At 41.2% G+C, this 23,063-nt stretch overlaps 1 non-coding gene across 1 annotated transcript; it reads left to right on the top strand.

Annotated features, from left to right (window-relative positions):
• Positions 1-22,625: 22,625 nt before the first annotated feature.
• TRNAW-CCA (transfer RNA tryptophan (anticodon CCA)) lies at positions 22,626-22,698 on the top strand. The gene has a single exon. It is a non-coding gene; the product is annotated as a tRNA-Trp (tRNA).
• The last annotated feature ends 365 nt before the right edge of the window (positions 22,699-23,063 follow it).

Genomic DNA, 23,063 nt, shown 5'->3' with positions numbered 1-23,063 from the left:
GTATGCATTTATGTATACAAGTTATATCAACATAAAGGAAAACTAAAGTGTCTGTTTCTGAACATAATTATTCAATTCTTCTGATATGTATGCCTATTTCTGGGCCAAAATTGCTCTTTTGATCACTATAACTTTCTAATAAGTTTGATATCTACAAAATAAGTTCAGCTCTTTTCTTTAAAAAAAATTCTTGCAAATGTACGTTTTCAAGTGAATTTTAGGATCAATTTTTTAAATTCCTTAGAAATTTTCTACTGTGATTTTAATTCAGGATTAGGCTATATATTTACTTAATTTGTAAAGCAATTACATTTCTACAATACTGTGTGTGTGTGCATTGATTCGTGTCCAACTCTTGAGACTCTGTGGACTGTAACCCACCAGGCTCCTCTGTCCGTGGGCAAGAATACTGGAGTATGTTGCCATGCCATCCACCAGGGCATCTTCCCGACCCAGGGATTGAAACCATGTCTCTTACATCTCCTGCACTGGCAGGTGGATTCTTAACCACTAGTGCCACCTGGGAAGCCCTTCTACAATATTGACTCCATTCAATTAACATAGTTCATTATTGAAAATTCATGAAATTTTCAATCAACTATTAAGGTATTGTTATGTAGGACTTGAACATTTTTTTGGTATAGTATGTATATGATGTAATTACATAATTATGATTTCTATTGTATTATAAAGAAATAGTTATCTCATATTCTCTAATCACTGTTGATATATTAAAAAACTCTTTTCTTTTATACAATTATCTGTCACCTTATTGAACTCCTTCATTCATTTTAGTAGTTTTTAATTTGATTCTTTTCATTTCTAGGTCATGTATAAAATGTTAAAACTTTTTCTCCTTTCTATGAGGATCTCTCTTTTGGTTAATTTCTAACAATATTTTCCTGGCAATAGATGAAGATGGTACCTGCCCACTAGGCAACATTGTTTATAATAACAATGACCCCTGTGGTTTGTAACTTTTATCTGGACTGGGAGTCACCATTAGTTAGTTAGTTCAGTTGCTCAGTTGTGTCCCACTCTCTGCGACCCCATGGACTGCAGCATCCCAGGCTTTGCAGTGTATAACCAACTCATAACTCAAACTCATGTCCATGGAGTCGGTGATGCCATCTAACCATCTCATCCTCTATTGTCCCCTTCTTCTCGTGCCTTCAATCTTTCCCAGCATCAGGGTCTTTTCCAATGAGTCGGTTCTTCACATCCGGTGGCCAAGGTATTGGAGTTTCAGCTTCAGCATCAGTCCTTCCAATGAACACTCAGGACTGATCTCTAGGATGGACTGGTGGATCTCCTTGCAGTCCAAGGGACTCTCAAGAGTTTTCTCCAACACCACAGTTCAAAAGCATCAATTCTTCGGTGCTCAGCTTTAGTTATAGTCCAACTCTCACATCCATACATGACTACTAGAAAAAACATAGCTTTGACTAAACAGACCTTTGTTGGCAAAGTAATGTCTGTTTTTTAATACGCTGTCTAGGTTGGTTGTAACTTTTCTTCCAAGGAGCAAGCATCTTTTCATTTCATGGCTGCAGTCACCATCTGCAGTGATTTTGGAGCTCAAAAAAACAAAGTCTGTCACTCTTTCCATTGTTTCCCCATCTATTTACCATGAAGTAATGGGATCAGATATCATGATCTCAGTTTTCTGAATGTTGAGTTTTAACTCAACATTTTCACTCTCCTCTTTCACTTTCATCAAGAGGCTCTTTAGTTCTTCTTCACTTTCTGCCATAAAGGTGGTGTCATCTGCATATCTGAGGTTATTGATATTTCTCCCAGCAATCTTGATTCCAGCTTGTGCTTCATCCAGTCCAGCATTTCTCATGATGTACTCTGCATAGAAGTTAAATAAGCAGGGTGACAACATACAGCCTTGATGTACTCCTTTCCCAATTTGGAACCAGCCTGTTGTTTCATGTCCAGTTCTAACTGTTGCTTCTTGACCTGCATGCAGATTTCTCAGGAGACAGGTCAGGTGGTCTGGTATTCCCATCTCTTGCAGAATCTTCTGCAGTTTATTGTGATCCACACAGTCAAAGGTTTCGATGTAGTCATTAAAGCATAAGTAGATGTTTTTCTGGAACTCTCTTGCTTTTTCTATGATCCAGCAGATGTTGGCAATTTGATCTCTGGTTCCTCTGCCTTTTCTAAATCCAACTTGAAAATCTGGAAGTTCATGATTCATGTACTGTTGAATCCTCACTTGGAGAATTTTGAGTATTACTTTGTTAGCGCGTGAGATGAGTGCAATTGTACAATAGGTTGAGCATTCTTTGGCATTGCCTTTCTTTGGGATTGGAATGAAAACTGACCTTGTCCAGTCCGGTGGCCACTGCTGAGTTTTCCAAATTTGCTGGCATATTGAGTGCAGCCCTTTCACAGCATCATCTTTTAGGATTTGAAATAGCTCAACTGGAATTCCATCACCTCCCCTAGCATTGTTCATAATGATGCTTCCTAAGACCTACTTGACTTAGCATTCCAGGATATCTGGCTCTAGGTGAGTGATCACACCATTGTGATTATCTGGGTCATGAAGATCTTCTTTGTTTAGTTCTTCTGTGTATTCTCGCCACCTCTTCTTAATATCTTCTGCTTCTGTTAGGTCCATATCATTTCTGCCCTTTATTGTGCCCATCTTTGCATGAAATGTTCCCTTGGTATCTCTAATTTTCTTGAAGAGATTTCTAGTGTTTCCCATTCTATTGTTTTCCTCTATTTCTTTTCATTGATTGCTGAGGAAGGCTTTCTTATCTCTCCTTGCTATTCTTTGGAACTCTGCATTCAAATGGGTATATCTTTCCTTTTCTCCTTTGCCTTTAGCTTCTCTTCTTTTCACAGCTATTTGTAAGCCCTTGTCAGACAACCATTTTGCCTTTTTGCATTTCTTTTTCTTGGGATGGTCTTGATCACTGCCTCCTGTACAATGTCATGAACTTTCGTCCATAGTTCTTCAGGCACTCTGTCTATCAGATTTAATCCCTTGAATCTATTTGTCACTTCCACTGTCTAATTGTAAGGGATTTGATTTAGGTCATACCTGAATGGTCTAGTGATTTTCCCTACTTTCTTCAGTTTAAGTCTGAGTTTGGCAATAAGGAGTTCATGATCTGAGCCACAGTTAGCTCCCAGTCTTGTTTTTGCTGACCGTTTAGAGCTTCTCCATCTTTGGAGTCACCACAGTTCCTTTTTAACCTGCAAGTCCCTTGTAGGGACGCTTGGCCATCTGCTGAGTGAACTGCTGCAAAGATTCCCACTGCTAGGAATATCTGACAGTGCTTGGTTGCATGTATGGTTCCTGTCCTATGTCCTGAATGTTGTTTAGTTGCTCAGCCATGTCTGATTCTTTTGTGACCCCATGGAGTGTAGACCACCAGGCTCTTCTGTCCATGGAATTTCCCAGGCAAGAATACTGGAGTAGTTTGCCATTTCCTTCTCCAAGGGATCTTCCCGACCCAGGGATCAAATCGGTGTCTCCTGCATTGCATAGGCCTGTCCTATATCATGTGTGGCCTGCAATAGTCTTGTGAGTCTGAAGATATTTAGTCGAATCTAAGAAGGAGCTTCACGGACATTGCAGAGTGGCAGCAGCAGTAGGCTAGACTTTTAGACCCTCCATTCAATTTGACCAATGGACTGTGAGATAAGGGAATGAGGAAGAAACTGCTGACAAGGTACTAAATGTCTGTGCGAGAGAAGCCATCTACCCATTCTCTGATGTTGAAAACTCTGCTGTATATAAGAGGAGATAAATCATCCCTTTGTGGGGAGCAGATTTGGGTTGAAGTAAAACCAAATTCACACTGAGAGAAGAAATTTCTCACTGTTCACTGTGGGACCCACTGCAGCTGGGCCATAGAAACTTATTAACAAACATTGGTTGGTTAGGTGTTGGACAGGGGTGGCAAAGACAAAAGAATGAATCATAAAGCACCATGCCTGTGTTGGAACTGCCACCTGATAAAGCAGGTGTGACTGCCAAGTAGACTGATTCCATGCAAACTTGAATCTACAGAGAAATGTATGAGAGTAACTAAGAGAGTAGAAGTCAAAAGCAGATAGCAGGCTGTGTGATGGCCATCAGGTCTAAGCAGAGCTACAAAAGTATAATAGCATGTGGGGTCACCAATAAAAGATTAAAGAAAATGGTAAGGGATAGCCCTGGGTCAACCCTAAACATCTTTCATAATTCTGATAAAAGCTATGGACTGAGAATACTTGAGGCCACTTAAGGCCACACAAGAGCCTGACCAATGTCCTCTGCTGCCATCTAGTGAAGACTTGGTGGAAATGCAAACACTTTCTATAATGAGAAGAGGTTGTTAAAGCAATAATTGGTTATTTTAAAGGCCTGCACTGTATACTTTCCCGAGAAGGCAATGGCACCCCACTCCAGTACTCTTGCCTGGAAAATCCCATGGACAGAAGAGCCTGGTAGGCTGCAGTCCATGGGGTCGGAAAGAGTTGGACACGACTGAGCGACTTCACTTTCACTTTTCACTTTCGTGCATTGGAGAAGGAAACGGCAACCAACTCCAGTACTCTTGCCTGGAGAATCCCAGGGACGGGGGAGCCTGGTGGGCTGCCGTCTATGGGGTCACACAAAGTCAGACACGACTGAAGCAACTTAGCAGCAGCAGCAGCAACTGTATACTTTCAGACTGGATAAAACCTTTGATATACAAACAGTATATAGGGATAACAGATTATTTTTCTTAAAAAGTTAAATAAATTTCAGTGTAGTCTGTTCCGTCTGCTAAAAATTAATCACGTAATATTGTTAGCTGTAAAATACCTAGAAATCCCAGAATAAAGAAGGTATTGTAGGCACTATAAATACAGATGATCAGATCATTCTAGATTTATAGGATATGGAGGGAACATCCTTACCATAATACAAATCCTGGTGATGGAAAAATATTCAAACTTGTCCTTTATGTTAAAAGAGCTAATCACAATCTTGGGAAAGAAGAATGGAACTGGAGGAATGAACCTGCCTGACTTCAGGCTATAATACAAAGCTGCAGTCATCAAGACAGTATGGTACTGGCACAAAGACAGAAATATAGAACAATGGAACAAAATAGAAAGCCTAGAGATAAATCCACGCACCTATGGACACTTAATCTTTGACAAAGGAGGCACAAATATACAATGGAGAAAAGGCAATCTCTTTAACAAGTGGTGCTGGGAAAACCGGTCAACCAATTGTAAAAGAATGAAACTAGAACACTTTCTAACACTATACACAAAAATAAACTCAAAATGGATTAAAGATCTAAATATAAAACCAGAAATTATAAAACTCCTAGAGGAAAACATAGGCAAAACACTCTCTGACATAAATCACAGCAGGATCCTCTATGACTCACCTCCCAGAATAATGGAAATAAAAGCAAAAATAAACAAGTGGGACCTAATTAAACTTAAAAGCTTTTGCACAAGGAAGGAAACTATAAGCAAGGTGAAAAGACAGCCTTCAGAATGGGAGAAAATAATAGCAAATGAAGAAACTGACAAAGAATTAATCTCAAAAATATACAAGCAGCTCATGCAGCTCAATACCAGAAAAATAAATGACCCAATAAAAAAATGGGCCAAAGAACTGAACAGACATTTCTCCAAAGACATACAGATGGCTAACAAACATATGAAAAGATGCTCAACATCACTCATTATCAGAGAAATGCAAATCAAATCCACCATGAGGTACCATCTCACACCAATCAGAATGGCTGCTATCAAAAAGTCTGCTGCTGCTGCTGCTTCTAAGTCGCTTTAGGTGTCCGACTCTGTGTGACCCCACAGACGGCAGCCCACCAGGCTCCCCCACCCCTGGGATTCTCCAGACAAGAATACTGGAGTGGGTTGCCATTTCCTTCTCCATTGTATGAAAGTGAAAAGTGAAAGTGAAGTCCCTCAGTCGTGTCTGACACTTAGCGACCCCATGGACTGCAGCCCACCAGGCTCCTCTGTCCATGGGATTTTCCAGTCAAGAGTACTGGAACGGGTTGCCATTGCCTTCTCCGATCAAAAAGTCTACAGACAATAAATGCTAGAGAGGGTATGGAGAAAAGGGAACCCTCTTACACTGTTGCTGGGACTGCAAACTAGTACAGCCACTATGGAGAACAGTGTGGAGATTCCTTAAAAAACTGGAAATAGAACTGCCATACGACCCAGTAATCCCACTGCTGGGCATACATACCAAGGAAACCAGAATTGAAAGAGACACATGTACCCCAATGTTCATCACAGCACTATTTACAATAGCTAAGACATAGAAGCAATCTAGATGTCCATCGGCAGACGAATGCATAAGAAAGCTCTGGTATATATACACAATAGAATATTACTCCTCTATTAAAAAGAATTCATTTGAACCAGTTCCAATGAGGTGGATGAAACTGGAGCCTGTTATACAGAGCGAAGTAAGTCAGAAAGAAAAACACCAATACAGTATATTAACACATATATATGGAATTTAGAAAGATGGTAGCGATGACCCTATATGTGAGACAGCAAAAGAGACACAGATGTAAAGAACAGACTTTTGGACGCTGTGGGAGAAGGTGAGGGTGGGATGATTTGAGAGAATAGCATTGAAACATGTATATTACCATATGTGAAATAGATCGCCAGTACAGGTTCGATGCATGAGACAGGGTGTTCAGGGCCAGTGCACTGGGACGACCCTGAGGGATGGGATGGGGAGGGAGATGGGAGGGGGGTTCAGAATGGGGGACACATGTACACCCATGGCTGATTCGTGTCGATGTGGTGGCTAAAGCCACTACAATATTGTAAAGTAATTAACCTCCAATTAAAAAATAAATTAATTTTTTTAAGTGCTAATCAAAGCCATGGCAAAGATTTAAAAAAAAAAAAAAACAACAACACTTCTGCATGATAACCTAACCTTAGGTTTATTTCCCTGAAAGTATGTCAAGTATGTTGCTAGGCTATATTGTTGTTCAGTTGCTAAGTTGTGTCTGACTCTTTGAGACCCCATGGACTGCAGTCTAGCCCATCAGGTTCCTCTGTCCACAGGTTTTCCAGGCAAGGATACTGGAGCGGATTGCCATTTCCTTCTCAAGGGGATCTTCCCAACCCAGGGATCAAACTCGTGACTCCTGCATTGCAGGTGGATTGTTTACTGCTGAGCCACCAGGAAAGAAAGGCTACATTGCTTACAGTAAAAATGATCATTGGTAGAGACTTCCATAGTGGTCCAGTGGTTAAGAATCCACCTGCCAATGCAGGGGACATGAGCTCAATCCCTGATCTGGGAGAATTCCACATGCTGCGGAGCAACTAAGCCCAAAAGCCTCAAATACTGAGCCCAAGTGCTGAAGCCTTCTTGCCTAGAACCCGTGCTCTGCAACAAGCAAAGCTACCTCAATGAGAAGTCCATGTACCACAACAGAGTAGCCCCCAGTCACCACAGCCAGAGAAAGGCTGCACACAGCAAAGAAGACCCAGTGCAGTCAAAAATAAAAATTAAATAAATAGGTTTTTTAAAAGCTAATCTTAAAATGATCATTGGTGGGACTTCCCTGATGGTCCAGTGGTAAGACTCCACACTTCCAATGTAAGGGGCACGGGTTCAGTCCCTGGTTGGGCAACTAAGATCCCACATGCTGCATGGTGTAGCCAAAAACTTTTTAAAAGTTTTTCATCATTGGTAAACTGGACTGACAGATCTGCAACTATCTAACGGGGAAGCCACTGTTTGGGGCTTCGTGAGTATTGGACTCGTATAACTAGGCATATTCCTTGCAGAAACCCTGGAAACTGTGCCTGTGGAATTATGAGATTGTCTCTTGTGAGGCAGAGAGTGAAGTGAGGTGAAGTCACTCTGTCATGTCTGACTCTTTGCGACCCTATGGACTGTAGCCTGTCAGGCTCCTCCGTCCGTGGAATTTTCCAGGCAAAGATACTGGAGTGGGTTGCCATGAGGCATGAGACACTTAAAACCAAAGCAGGTCTCATTAAGGTCCAGTGTGAATCTAGCATCTTTGTACCTACCAAGTGAACTGTGACAAAGAATGTATGAAGCTCCCCTACCCTATCACCTTCTAAACAGACTGAGTGTGGCTTGTGGTCATTTTGTGAGTCTAAATAAGCCTGAAAGTGAAACTGTTAGTCGCTCAGTAGTGTCTGACTCTGCAACCCTATGGACTGTATCCCACCAGGCTCCTCTGTCCAAGGAATTTTCCAGATAAGAAGACTAGAGTGGGTAACCATTCCCTTCTCCAGGGGATCTTTCTGACCCAAGGATTGAACTCCTAAATAAGCCTAAGAGACCACTAGTAGGCCTTGCATAGGTACTTATATCAGCTGCCCAAAATGACTTTTTTTCCCTTTTGTTTTCTCTAACTATACTCATTTCCTTTTCATTTGTTATTTGTTACAATTTGTTGAATTACAGTCAGCACAATGCTGAGGGGAGGGAGAGGAGTACAGTGGTGACAAGGGGAGAAGGGATGCTGTGTCCCTACGTCTTACTGTTTCACTTTTTATTATGAAAAGCATATTTTCTATATTTAAACATATAGAAAAGTTGCAAAAAGAATATAAAGAACTTCTAGAAAGATTCATAGAAAATTGACTGCTAACATTTTGCCACATTGCTTTATGTTTTTTCTCTCTCTACATATATATATATATTTATTATTATTATTTTTATTTGAGAGTAAGTTGCAGCCATCATATCCCTTTATTCTTAAATATTTTATTGTGTACTTCCTAAAAGCAAAACATCTATGTAGATTTCCCTGGTGGTCCACTGGTTAAGATTTCACCTTCCAATGTAGGGGGTGCTGTTCTGATCCCTGACCTGGCAACTAAAATCCCACTCAAAACATAAAATAGAAACAATATTGTAACAAATTTAATAAGGACTTTAAAAATAGTCCACATTAAAAAAAATCTATGTACATAATTGTGGTACAATTTTCAAACTGGGAATTAATATCAATACAATGCTATTACCTAATTAACAGACCTATGACAATTTCCATAGAGCCCGGTGGCCCAAGACTCCAGAATTCCATGCCCAAAGAGCCTCAAGCCTATTTCTTCTTCTTCTTCTTCTTTTAATATTTATTTACTTACTTGGCTGGGCCAGGTCTTAGTTGAGACACGTAAGATCTTTACCTGTGTCATGTTCCCTGACGAGGGATCAAACCTGGGTCCTCTACACTGGGAGCACAGAGTCTTAGCCAGTGGACCACCAGGGGAGGCCCACCTCAAGCCTGTTTCTAAATAGGCCTCCATAGGCCTCTCTTCCCATGTCCACCATCCTGAAGCATGACACATTGCCACTTGCTGCTGCTGCTAAGTCACTTCAGTCGTGTCTGACTCTGTGCGACCCCATAGATGGCAGCCCATCAGGCTCTCCCGTCCCTGGGATTCTCCAGGCAAAAACACTAGAGTGGGTTGCCATTTCCTTCTCCAATGCATGAAAGGGAAAAGTGAAAGTGTACAAGATGTTTTTCCTTAGGCTTGAGTGTGACTTCAAGAGGCTGTTTGGAGGATTGTGGACAGATTTGACCACACAGATGGGGCCTTCACACTGTTGGAAAGAGCTGAGACCGGGAAGAGAAGAGGGGCTGGGCAATGGTTGGGGGTGGTTCTCCCCTTCACCATGTTCTTCTGACATGGAACTCCAAGGAGTCAGAGAAGACTTCGTTTTACCTGGTCTTCCCAGTCAGTTTGAAGGTACAGTTTATCTGTTGCTGTTGTTCAGTTTCTAGGTCATGTCCGACTCTGCCACCCCATGGACTGCAGCACGCCAGGCTTCCCTGTTCTTCCCCATCTCCTGGAGTTTGCTCAGACTCATGTCCACTGAGTTGGTGATGTCATCCAGTTTATCTAGAAAAATAAAATAACATTTTATTTAACTTCTTATTGCTTGAATTATAACTGTTCAACATTTTGACATATGATACATGACCCATTTGTAATCTGACCCTGCTCCATCATGGAATACCCTGTGTAAAAGAACAAACACTTCTCAGAATGGTCTTAGGGTGAACTGGTCCCCACAGGTGTTCACCTGAGAAGGTAATCTGCAAGCTGACTCCTGTCTCCACATTGCCCCTGGGAGAATCAGGAGTGTCAGTGGCAATGCCTCCCAGCCTCCCTTGCCTGCAATCACTCAGTTTGGTGGCAAGCCCCAGGCTTAGTGCTCAGCATTTTCAACAACAGTGCAGAATCCAAACCGGCCAGTTCCTCATTCTTTCCACTCTCTACCTCTGGAATATCTTTTCTTTCTAGTTTATCTAATTTCTTTGAACAGCTTGATATTTGACCAACAAAATCTCCTATGATGGACTTAAGACCTCTAAACTTTTCTTTCTTTTTTTTTTTTTTTGGCCATACCATGCAGCATATGGGATCTTAGTTCCCCCACCAGAAATCAAACCTTCACCTCATGCAGTGAAAGCTCAGAGTCTTAACCAGTGGACTCCCAGGAAAGACTCTCTGGAGGTTTGTCTCCCTCTTATTAACACACTACTACCACCACCACGGCTACTGTTACTGAAAGGCATGCATGGGGGGTCTGGATGCTCTCCCCTCAAAAGTCAAAAAGCAGGCCAGGTTGGTGGAAAGGAAAGTTTGCTTTATTTCAGATGCTGGCAACTTGCGGAGGAAGGTGGTGGACATCTGTCCAAAGACCTACTCCCCCCACTGACATGCAGGGGGTAAGAGCTTTTATAGACAGAGTGGAGATTGGGGTCACATGCAGAAACAGCATAGTCATCTCTAACAGTCATCTTCAACTGGTCATCAGCGGTCTGACTAGCATCATGTTGGTTGTTTTAGGTACAGTTAATCTTCAGTTCTGGGGTGCATTTGTTCCCATTTCTTTGCAGTCAATTCTCAGAATAGGGGCAGCTCAAGTCCAGGTACAGTCTGGTCAGCATGGAGTTAACTCTTCCACCTGCTGTTTTGGTATCTATAAGACAGTTCACAGGATACAGCTCAGAATATTACCTATAGCCCTTGAAAAGGAACTGAAGGTCTTTGACTGTTCTTAATGACTACATTATTATTATTTAGTCTCCTTAGACTGGTTTGCTTTGTTTCAGCATTTTTTTCGCTTCTCTGATTAAACTTATCCTTTGACTGAAGTTTTCCACAGGCAAAAGGAAGGCAGAGAACATGGTGGGGGGGCAAGGACCATATAGTCCTGCTCTGTTTCAATACCACCATCCACACTGCCACCACTGCCCCTGGTCAGCACAGGGTCCTTAGGCTCATTTTCTTTACCCAGAACACTCTAAAGCGAAAAGATATTGTAGAGGGTGCATCTTACCAACACTAATGTACTCTCATGTCCAAGACACTTTGGAATTCCAACTAAGCAAACAACACCAATATGGTGTCCAGATCTTAGAAGTGAGGTGTATCTGGAAAAATGAGCAATTCTTTAAAATATTACCCCATGAAGTACTCTAACTGTGTAAATGTCACTCTCGATAATGTAACACTTTCGGTAAGACAGCCAAAAACATCCAAATTTAATTACTGCCACATGATTTACACAATTACTAATAATATGAGTGAGTGACAGTTGCTCAGTCATGCCTGACTCTTTGCAACCCCATGGACTGTAGCCTGCCAGGCTCCTCTGTCCATGGAATTCTCCAGGCAAGATTACTGGAGTGGGTTGCCATTTCCTTCTCATAATATAGGAACATTTAATTTATTGTTATGTAATTTACTGTTTTTTTTTCATTATTTCGCTCAGTTTTTTACTTTTGTCCTAAAATTACTTTCTATAAATGTCATATAAACTCTAGGGGGTTCCCTGGCAGTCCAATAGTTAGGACTCAGTGCTTTCATTGATGTGGGTCCAGGTTCAGTCCTTGTTGGGGAACTAAGATCCCACAGACTGCTGCAGTATGGCCAATGCGTGTGTGTGTGTGTGTGTGTGTGTGTGTGTGTTATATTCATGCATGCTCAGTTGCTCAGTCATGTCCGACTCTTTATGACCCCATACATTGTAGCCCACCAGGCTCCTCTGTCCACGTAATTTTCCCAGAAAGCTTACTGGGGTGAGTTGCAATTTCCTCCTCCAGGGAATCTTCCCTACCCAGGAATCGAACCCCCATCTCCTTCGGCTCCTGCATTGGCAAGTGGATTCTTTACACTGAGCCATCTGGGAAGCCAGGTTGCTGCTGCTGCTGCTAAGTCACTTCAGTCGTGTCCGACTCTGTGCGACCCCATGGACAGCAGCCCACCAGGCTCCCCCGTCCCTGGGATTCTCCAGGCAAGAACACTGGAGTGGGTTGCCATTTCCTTCTCCAGTGCATGAAAGGGAAAAGTGAAAGTGAAGTCGCTCAGTCGTGTATGACTCTTCGTGACCCCATGGACTGCAGCCTACCAGGCTCCTCCGTTCATGGGATTTTCCATGCAAGAGTACTGGAGTGGGGTGCCATTGCCTTCTCCAGGGAAGTCAGGTTATATCTACATAAACTCTAAAAGTTGTTCCATTGTAATTTGTTTCTTTTTTATGATGCTTTGAATCTCCAGAAAAAGGCAATTTTTATGACAGTGTTTTGCAACAGCGCGTTGATTAGTTTACTCCATCATTTTTATTTGCCAATAGTTATTCCTGTTTCTTACCATAATTTACTTATTTATATCTTCAATAACCCTGGTCAATTATCAGAACACAAAATCAGTTAAGATACACAACAGAGCAAAAACAGAAATTTTTCCCACAAAGAAGTAAAGCAGAATCAGTTCCTAAGTAGGCCACTTTCTCTTCTAGCTGGGTGCTGTAACAGAAAGAACTGAGGTTTGGACTGAAAATACGTGAGTACAAGTCTTGACTCTACGATTGTCCACCTGAGGTCAAAACCTTCACTGGCCCTTGGTTTTCCCAGTGTAAAGAGAGGAATGTGCTGATACTGATTCTCTGCTCTACCACACATGAAGTCATATGAAGATCGATTGATAAAATGCTTTGTTAACAGTATATTAATGTGCTATTTGTGATCATCCCACAGCGTGCAAAGTCTGTTCATTGGATCATGATCCCTTATGCTGCAGTGGTGTGGCAGCCTGTAGGAACAGTCCTCTCTCTTTACTGAAATTGTACATTGAAAATAATTATCTCCTTAAATTTTGCACCCTACCTTGATCCTACCTTGTCTCACCCCAGCCCTGGCCCTGATTCCCTGGAGAGAGACCGAAAGCCTGCAGCTGTAGGAATAAGCCAGTGTGATTGTTCCTGCTCTAGTGTGCTCTGGGACTGAAGTTCCATCCTAGAGGGATTGACCCTCTACATTCCCCCGCATTCTTCTGCTTTGGGCTCACAGTGTGGGCCTCGAAGTCATTGAATTTTAACTTCATGTCCCATCTTGTCTTAAGTCTTTGCTCTCTGCAAACTTTACATCTGCACATACATTTCAGGGGGAAAAAAAGGTGCAAGAGCACCTATGAACCTCTGCTGTAGATTCTTTGGAACTTTGAACCTGTGGGTTCGTGTATTCCACCAAACTTGGGGGATTTTGGACCACTGGTCTTTGGTATATTTTTCCTCCATTTTTGGAACTCCAACTACACATACATTAGACAACTTGATATTGTTTCACAAGTCACTGAGATTCTGTTCATCTTTTTCAACCATTTTCTCCCTATGCTGCTGCTGCTAAGTCGCTTCAGTCATGTCCAACTCTGTGCGACCCCGTAGACGGCAGCCCACCAGGCTCTGCCGTCCCTGGGATTCTCTAGGCAAGAATACTGGAGTGGGTTGCCATTCCCTTCTCCAGTGTATGAAAGGGAAAAGTGAAAGTGAAGTCATTCAGTCGTATCTGACTCTTAGTGACCCCATGGGCTGCAGCCTACCAGGCTCCTCCGTCTATGGGATTTACCAGGCAAGAGTACTAGAGTGGGATGCCATGGCCTTCTCCGTTTCTCCCTATACTTGATTTGAATAATTTCCACCAACCTGTCTTCAGTTTGACTCTCCTGTGTCCTGCAGTTCCATTCTTCATTAGGTCTATACCTTGGATGCATTTGATAATCCTTAATCCTGGGCTTACTTGTAAGACATGGCCATGCCCTTTTGGATTTCAACGGAAAGCTTTATTTATTTATTTTGGATTTTAATAGAAAGCTATACTTATTTATGGTTTTTCCAGTAGTCATGTACGGATGTGAGAGTTGGACCATAAAGGAGGCAGAGCACCAAAGAATAGATGCTTTCGAACTATGGTGCTGGAGAAGATTCTTGAGAGCCCCTTGGACAGCAAGGACATCAAACCAGTCAATCCTAAAGGAAATCAACTCTGGATATTCATTGGAAGGACTGAGGCTGAAGCTGAATCTCCAATACTTTGGCCCCCTGATGTGAAGAACTGACTCATTGGAACAGACCCTGATGCTGGGGAAGATTGAAAGCAGGAGAAGGGGGCAACAGAGGAAGAGATGGTTGGATGGCATCACCGACTCAATAGACACGAGTTTGAGCAAACTCCAGGAGATAGTGAAGGACAGGGAAGCCTGTCGTGCTGCAGTCCATGGGGTCAGAAAGAGTCGGACATGACTGAATGAATGAACAACAACAAGAAACCTTTGGGAGTTCCACAAGCCTATCTTAGTTGCAAGACCTGAACTTCAAACTAGTACAGAAATTTCTGCCTAAAATTCTGTTAATAGCTAAAACTTTGAGCTGGGTTCCCTGAAGTCTCGCCCTGCATACATTCCTGTTAGAAGTCAGCCGAGACTTTGGGGGGAATTTATATGCAGATTTTGTAGTTACTCTCCATGACTCACTCCCTTCTGGGATATCCTCCATCAGTTTTCAATTTTAGGGCAGTTTTGACAGTCCTAAAATCTCATCTCAGTCTCTTCAGCTAGTAAGATCACCACTTTAAAACATAATTTTTATTGAAATATAGCTGATTTATATTGTTGTGTTAGTTTCAGGTGTGAAAGTGATTCAGTTATTCTGTTTTAGATTCTTTTTTAGACTCTTTTCCATTATAGATTACTATAAGATATTGAGTATAGTTTGTTTCTAGGTTTTTTCATTCTTTTTCATTATAGGTCATTACAAGATATTGAGTATAGTTCCCTATCACTTTCTGCTGCTGCTGCTAAGTCACTTCAGTCGTGTCCGACTCTGTGCGACCCCATAGACGGCAGCCCACCAGGCCCTGCTGTCCCTGGGATTCTCCAGGCAAGAACACTGGAGTGGGTTGCCATTTCCTTCTTCAATGCACGAAAGTGAAAAGTGAAAGTGAAGTCGCTCAGTTGTGTCTGACTCCTAGCAACCTCATGGACTGCAGCCTACCAGGCTCCTCCGTCCATGGGATTTTCCAGGCAAGAGTACTAGAGTGGGGTGCCACTGCCTTCTCCCCTATCACTTTCTAATTTAGCTCTAATCTACCGTGTGTCTTATGTTGCTGAAAAATAGAGGTGCCCTTAGTGGAAAAGCCTGATAAATTGAAAGTAACCAAGTTTCTTTCCCTTCTTACAAGACTCATATTCCCTGCCATCTTTAGATTGCTCACCAGTGCCTTCAAGCAATAGCATTTTAAAAGAGCTTTTTGGCCTAGGGTTAATAACTGTTTTCAAGAGATAAGTCAGTTCAATACAAGATACTATCATTTCAAAACTAAAACCTCACTTTCCATAGCATTTTAAAGGAGTTATTCTTCCTTAGACACTTAATTGTAGTAAAATCATATACAGTGAAGATAAATTTTTCTAGCTTTTACTGTGTAAAATATACATAACTGAGAAATTTACCATTTCCACCATTTTTAAGTGGTATTAAATATACTCATATTGTTGTATAACCATCGCCATCATCTACCTCCAGCACTTTTTCATCATCCCAAACTGAAATTCCATATCCTTGAAACAAAATTCCCCACTACCCCTTCTGCCTAGGGCTTCCCGGTGGCTCAGCAGTAAAGAATCTGTCTGAAATACAGGCGACACAGGTTAATCCCTGAGTTGGGAAGATTCCCCTGGAGAAGGAAATGGCAATCCATGCCAGCATTCTCGCCTGAGAAATCCCACGGACAGAGGAGCCTGGTGGGCTACAGTCCATGAGGTCACAAAAGAGTATGACTTAGCAGCTAAACAACAACCACAAAAACCCCTGCCAGCCCCCCGCTCCTAGTAACCACCATTCTACTTTCTGTCTCCATGAATTTGACTGTTCTAGTACCTCATATAAATGGTATCATACAGTATTTGTCCTTTTGTTAGAACACTTCCTTTTCAAAATGAGTGAACTCCTGGTTAAAGATAGCTGGGGTCTTTTGTTTGTTTGTTTTTACTATTGACTGATTGATTTGACCACACCAAGTCTTAGCTACAGCACAGGGGATCTTTGATTTTCATTGTGGCAGGTGGGATCTTTAGTTGAGGCATGTGGGATCTAGTTGCTTGACCAAGGATTGAATCCTGGCCCCCTGTGTTAAGGGTTTGGAGTCGCAGCCACTGGACCACCAGGAAAGTCCCTAAAGATGACTGTTTAACCCACAAATTTATCCCCATGCCCTCTGGTTACACCACTAAAATAATAGTAAAGGAGGTAAAAGATGCAACAAGAGATGGGAAATGACCATCCACAATGAGCCGGGAAACCACCAAGAGATAGGAATTTTCAACAGATTGCGGTCAGGAAGCCTCCTGGTGATGATCAGGGGGCCTTTTGGCAATGGTTACAAAGGGGCTCAGTCAGCTTCAGGGGTGACCAGGTTTCTGGGCTCTTCTGTGGCCTTGATACCAGGTCTCGCACCTGTGGCCTTGGGGCAGGACTCAACAGAACCTACTGTACAGCACAAGGAACTCTGCTCAATGTTATGTGGGAGCCTGGATGGAAGAGGGGTTTGGGGGAAAATGGATACTTGTGTGTGTGTGGCTGAGTCCCTTCTGAATTCTGCCCACCTGAAGCTATCACAACATTGTCATGCGGAATCTAAAACAATAAAATAAAAAACTAGTGAATAAAACCAAAAAGAAGCAGACTCACAGATAAAGAGAACAAACTAGTGGTTACCAGTGGGTGAGGGGGAGGGGCAACATAAGGGTGATGGAGAAGGAGGCAGAAACTACTGGGTGTAAGGTAGGCTCAAGGATGTATCGTACAACATGGGGAATGTAGCCAATATTTTGTAATAACTGTAAGTGGAAAACTAACCTTTAAAACTTTTTTTCAATTTTTTAAAATTTTAACTAAATAAAAGAGTGGCTTCCCACCTGATCACCATCAGTGAAGTCCTTCCATCAGTGAGTCCACTACAAACACAAAGGCCCAATCACAAGGATGATTTATGATCTCATTCTTACATATGCTCCAGTGGACACCAGACTTCAGTGAAAGCCTCCAACATGAAAGACTCACTCTAAAATAAGCATACAAAATCACGGCCAAGAAGCAAGTGTTAGTCCCTCAGTTGTGCCTAACTCTTTGGGACCCTGTGGACTGTAGCCCACCAGGCTTCTCTGTCCATGGAATTCTCCAGGCAAGAATGCTGGAATGGGTAGCTATTTCCTTCTCCAGGGGATCTTCCTGACCCAGGGATCAAACCCAGGCCTCCTATATTGCAGGCAGATTCTTTACCATTTGAGCCAGCAGGGAAGCCCATGGGAAGTCCCCAAGAAGCAAGGGGAACTGTTAATACAGCCAAGAATATACATAGTCAAAAATAGGCACCACCAGGACATATCAGGCCTACCTTACAATGCATATAGCCTTGGACTTCTGTCCTGCATGAAGGAAATGAAAGCAATTCAGGAAAATAATTTTTAAATATCTCTAAGTATTTGTTCTGTGAGATAAATCTTCATTTATTATAGCTGGAAATTAATAGTGAGTGTCTACAATGGATGAATCAAGAACTGATGCTCTAAGCATATTGTTTAGAGATGCAGATAACCACCAGGAGAAGCAGCTAAAAAGAATTAGAAGTGGTGGCTTCCATAGGTCCATGGCTGGGGAGAGGTAGGCTAGGAGTAATTGCTATGCTTCATAAGCCCTTCTGCATGATATGATGGCTTAACTTTATGCATGTACTAGTGGCACTTTGATTTTTTTTTTTATTTTTTTCAAAGAAAATGACTGGAAGATTTTTTCTCATGTAGTATTGTTTCATTCTGGAATTTTCCAATTAAGCTTTTGGCTAAACACATACATATGATAATGATAATTATTCAGGAAACTGGGAGATTTGTAAAAACATTGTGTGCCATTAGAGTAATCAAGCTCGGCTCTAACACATCTTGGCTTTTCAGGATAATTAGACCACACTGGAGGCCCAGATGGGGTGAATGAGAAAGCCATGGGTGTCTGCCATAGAGAACCACTCAACTGGCAATTGAAATTTGCATGTTAACTTAGTACACAACAAGAAATGAATAAAAATGCTTGGATTTGGGGCAAAACATTTTATTTTAAAAACCAAACTTAGAATATAGGTGCAGTAATGGATGCCCCACACAACTCATTTAAGCCTTCATGTATGAAAACAATCTTCAAAGCTACAAGTAGTTCCTTCTATATCTTCTGGGTTTTTTTTTACAGGTCACCTCCCACTGTGAGTATCTTTGTTGTAAATTCACAAAATATGAAAAAAAAGAGAGAGAGAAACTATGGGCCGTAGCCTGCCAGGCTCCTCTGTCCATGGAATTCTCCAAGCAAGAATACTGGAGTGGGTAGCCATTCCCTTCTCCAGGGGATCTTCCCAACCCAGGGATTGATCCCAAGTCTCCCGCGCTGCAGGCAAATTCTCTATTGTCTGAGCCACTAAGGAAGCGCCGTGGGGGGAAAAAAAACAACAACTATTAATTCATCTGACAGATATTTTGCATGTCTGCTCTATGCAGGGCCCTGAGTTGGTGCTAAGAATGCAATGGTGGAAAGGCACATATAGTCCCTGCTCTAGGCACAACTTACAGACTAGGGTAGAATGTGCATATGGAAACAAGCAATTTCACCACCATGCGATTAGCACAAAGGCCTGAGTACAGGTTGGATAGGATCACGTGAGAGGAGCAACTGTTTCAGATGCTGCTCTCAGGACATCAGTGAGGAAGCTCCTGAACTGACGTGTTACCTAGGGGGAAGGCTCAGGGAGAGAATCTGATAGAAGTTTAACATGGCTTGTGGAATAGAGGACAAAGGCTGTGAAGTGGAGAGAACGGGGGACAGTGAGATGGGAGAGTTAAGCAGGAGCCAACTTCTACAGGGTTTTGTAAACAGCATACCCTGGCTTACTCTAAGAATAAGTAACATTGAGGGGAGAGGCTTGCAGGCCAGTTCTGGCATCATAAGATTTGCATTTTAGAAACATTTTCCTCCGATAAACTCATTATAGATTAATTTTCATTATTTTGGAAAGATGAGACTTTCCAATCAGACCCACTTCTTACCCATTTCTATTGCTTGTTGTTAAGATCAAGGGACATACATTTGAATAATGCTAAGAACATGTAATTAACTATAGAGTACTAAATTTTTTAAGATTTAATTGGAGTATTGCTGCTTTACAATGTTGTGTTAGTTTCTGCTGCACAGCATAGTAGACCAGCTATACATATACACATATCCTCTTTTTTGGGGGCGGGGGGGGGGTTCCTTACCATTTAGACCACCACAGAGCATTGAGTAGAGTTCCCTGTGCTATACAGTCTAGAGTGTTATTAAATTTATAAAGTGCTTTACCATATGTACTCCCACTGCATATACTTAGGTTATAGATGGAAATTTGGTTCTGATCTTGCCACTGTGACCTTGTGTAATAGGAGATACATAACTCAGAGGGCTACTATAAATTGAAACAATGAAATTATGTCTTCTGTGCATTTAGCTATATGAGTTCAAAAACCATGCTCTGAAAAGAGATAGTAATAAAGACAGTAACAATCCCACTCAGATGCATGCACCCAGATCAAATATGGGATGGAAACTATCCTCCACATCGGCATTAGTCTCAGTTTCAGTGCATTTCTCATAAAATAAGCATCTCACTGTGCTGAAAGTGGCTCAGGTATTTGAAGGGACATATTTTAAAAGAAAATCATAGCCCTTAAAGGCCAGTCAAAAATGCCATACATTAACTGAAGGACTAGCAGTCCATCCCAATTCTGGAGCAAAAACTGGCTATGAGGGTATAATAGACATATTTCTAATGGATACAAATATGGCCCCCAAATCTTTCAAGGGCTTCCCTGGTGGCTCAGATAGTAAAGAATCAATCAGACTGCAATGCAGGAGACCTGGGTTCATTCTCTGGTCTCAGAAAGACCCCCTGCAGAAGGAAATGGCAACCCACTCCAGTATTCTTGCCTGGAGAATTCCATGGACAGAGGAGCCTGGCAGGCTACAGTTCATGAGGATGCAAAGCATCAGACATGATTGAGCCACTAACACTTTTCACTTTCACTAAATCTTCCAAATTCTACTTCCAGTTAAGCTGTAAAAAGTCACAACAGAGCACCTCTTCTACTGTAAATATAGGGGAAAAAATGATAAAGTACTTTACAGTTATCACAAATTAGTCTAAAGGGTGTAAATTTTAGAGAAGGAGGATAAGACTTCAGAGATGAGAAGGGATTAGTGGCCACGGGGGGGCATTGGCCAAGTCTGGGCACAGCCTGGCAGATGATGGGAACTGCCATAGTCAGAAGTCTCTGCTGGGCTAAGAAGACACCACTGATAGATTAAACATCTCTGTGGGCTAGAGAAGCAGAGAGAGAAGAATACATAAAAGAACTCAAAACACAGAGCTAAGGACTTCCTTGGTCATCTAGTGGTTAAGAATCTGCCTTCCAATGCAGGGGACATGGGTTTGATCCCTGGAAGGGGAACTAAGATCCCATATGCCATGGGGCAACTAAGCCTGTGCTGCAACTACTGAAGCCTTGGGGCCTAGAGCCCATGTTTTGCAACAAGAGAAACCATCGCAGTCAGAAGCCCTTGGATGGCAGCTAGAGAGCAGACCCTGCTTGCCACAACTGAGAAAGCCCAAGTACCCCAACAAAGACTTAGCACACCCAAAAATTAATTAATTAATTTAATTAGACTAAATTAAATTTTAAAATACATTGGTTCTTTAAAGCAAAAGCAATAATGTCTTGTGGGAGCTTACACATAGAAGTAAAATATATGAAAATAATAATACAAAGAGAGGATGTAAATAGAATTATATTAAGGTCCCTACATTGTTTATAAAGTACTAAAAAGATAATTCAGTCTAGACTGCAGTAAGTTATGGATGCATTTTATAATTTCTAGGGCAACCACTAATATAAATGCAAAAAGTAGAGCTAGATTTCCAATTGAGGAGGTAAAAATGAACCATAAAAATTATTTGATTAATACCAAAGAAAGCAGAAAAGAACAAATAAACAAAAAGTAGAACAAAACAAAAGAAGAACAAAGGAAAACAAATAGCAAAAAGGTAAATTTAAGTGTAATCATATCAATAATTATGTTAAATATAAATGGACTAAATATTCCAAGTAAAAGTTAGGACTTGTCAAATTGAATATAAATAGAACATTTGGTTATATGCTATTACAAAGCACACATTATAAATAAAAGGATACAGATAGATGAAAGCCAAAGGATTAAAAAGATATGCCAAGCAACACTAGTCATGACAAAGCAGTTATAGCTCTATTAGTATCAGGTAAATCACCTGAAAGAAAGTATTTCATAGTCACTGTTTTCACAGACATTTCAAAAGGGTTGCTTTATCAGGAGAGAGTAACAATCCAAACTGCATGCACTAAATAACAAAACTGATAGATATAACAGAAAAATAGATAAATCTATACTCATAGAGGTTTTTAACATACCCTTCTCAGTAACTGATAGAACAAGCAGACAAAAAAAATCAAAATATTTGAAGAACATTCTCAACCAATTTAACATTTATAAAATACTACACTCAATAACTGCAGAATACACATTCTTCTTAAGTGCCTATACAACATTCATTAAGAAGTCAGGCTGTAAAACAAGTATCAATAAATTCAAAGATTATGCATGCAGAGCATAATCTCTGACCATAATGGAAATAAATGAGAAATTATTAACAAAAGACAACTAGAATATTCTCCAATGTCTGGAAATCCTGCCACACACTTGGAAATAATTTATGGGTCAAAGAAGAAATCACAATGGGAAATTAGAAAATACTTCTAACTGAATAGTAATAAAAACAATACATATCAATCATGTGGGATACAGCCAAGGTAGTTATTAGAAGGAAACTTACAGGTTTAAATGCTTATGCTAGAAAAGAAGAATTCTTTAACACCCATAATTTAAGCTTCTACCTTAAGAAGCTGAGAAAATAACAGCAAATTAAAACCAAAATAACTAGAAGGAAAGAAATAATGAAGATAACAGAAGTCAATAAAATGGAAAACAATAGATAAAATTAACAAAACCCAATCTAGTTCTTTGTAAAAGATTAATAAAACTGATAAACCCCTAGCGAGACTGATAGAGGGGAAAAAAGAAAGAAGACTCAAATTATAGGGTAACATCACCACAGAGCCTACACACGTTAAAAGTTTGTTAACAGGATATTGTGAATAAGTTCATGCCAATGTGGACTTCCCTGGTGGCTCAGAGGTTAAAGCGTCTGCCTCCAATGCAGGAGACCTGGGTTCGATCCCTGGGTCAGGAAGATCACCTGGAGAAGGAAATGGCAAACCACTCCAGTATTCTTGCCTGGAGAATCCCATGGATGGAGGAGCCTGGCAGGCTACAGTCCACGGGGTCGCAAAGAGTCGGACACGACTGAGTGACTTTCCTTTCCTTTCATGCCAATACATTCCACAACTTAGATCAAATTTCTTTTTTAAAAAACGGAAATTGATAGAAGAAACAGAAAATCTCAGAAGTTCTACTGTATGAATATAAAGTTTTACACAAGAGAAACTTATTAAACGGGGATCAAATTCACTAACACTTGCTAAAGTAAGATGTGATCACAGAAAGACTTTAGAGAATTGTTGCAGCATGCTTGTGCTCAGTCATTTCAGTCGTGTGT

The sequence above is a fragment of the Giraffa tippelskirchi genome, chromosome 7, assembly GCF_054371585.1.
Source record: "Giraffa tippelskirchi isolate mGirTip1 chromosome 7, T2T-mGirTip1v1.2.pri, whole genome shotgun sequence".
Lineage (NCBI taxonomy): Eukaryota > Metazoa > Chordata > Mammalia > Artiodactyla > Giraffidae > Giraffa > Giraffa tippelskirchi.
Note: the sequence above shows the minus strand (reverse complement) of the source record. Positions and strands in the feature narration are given on the sequence as shown.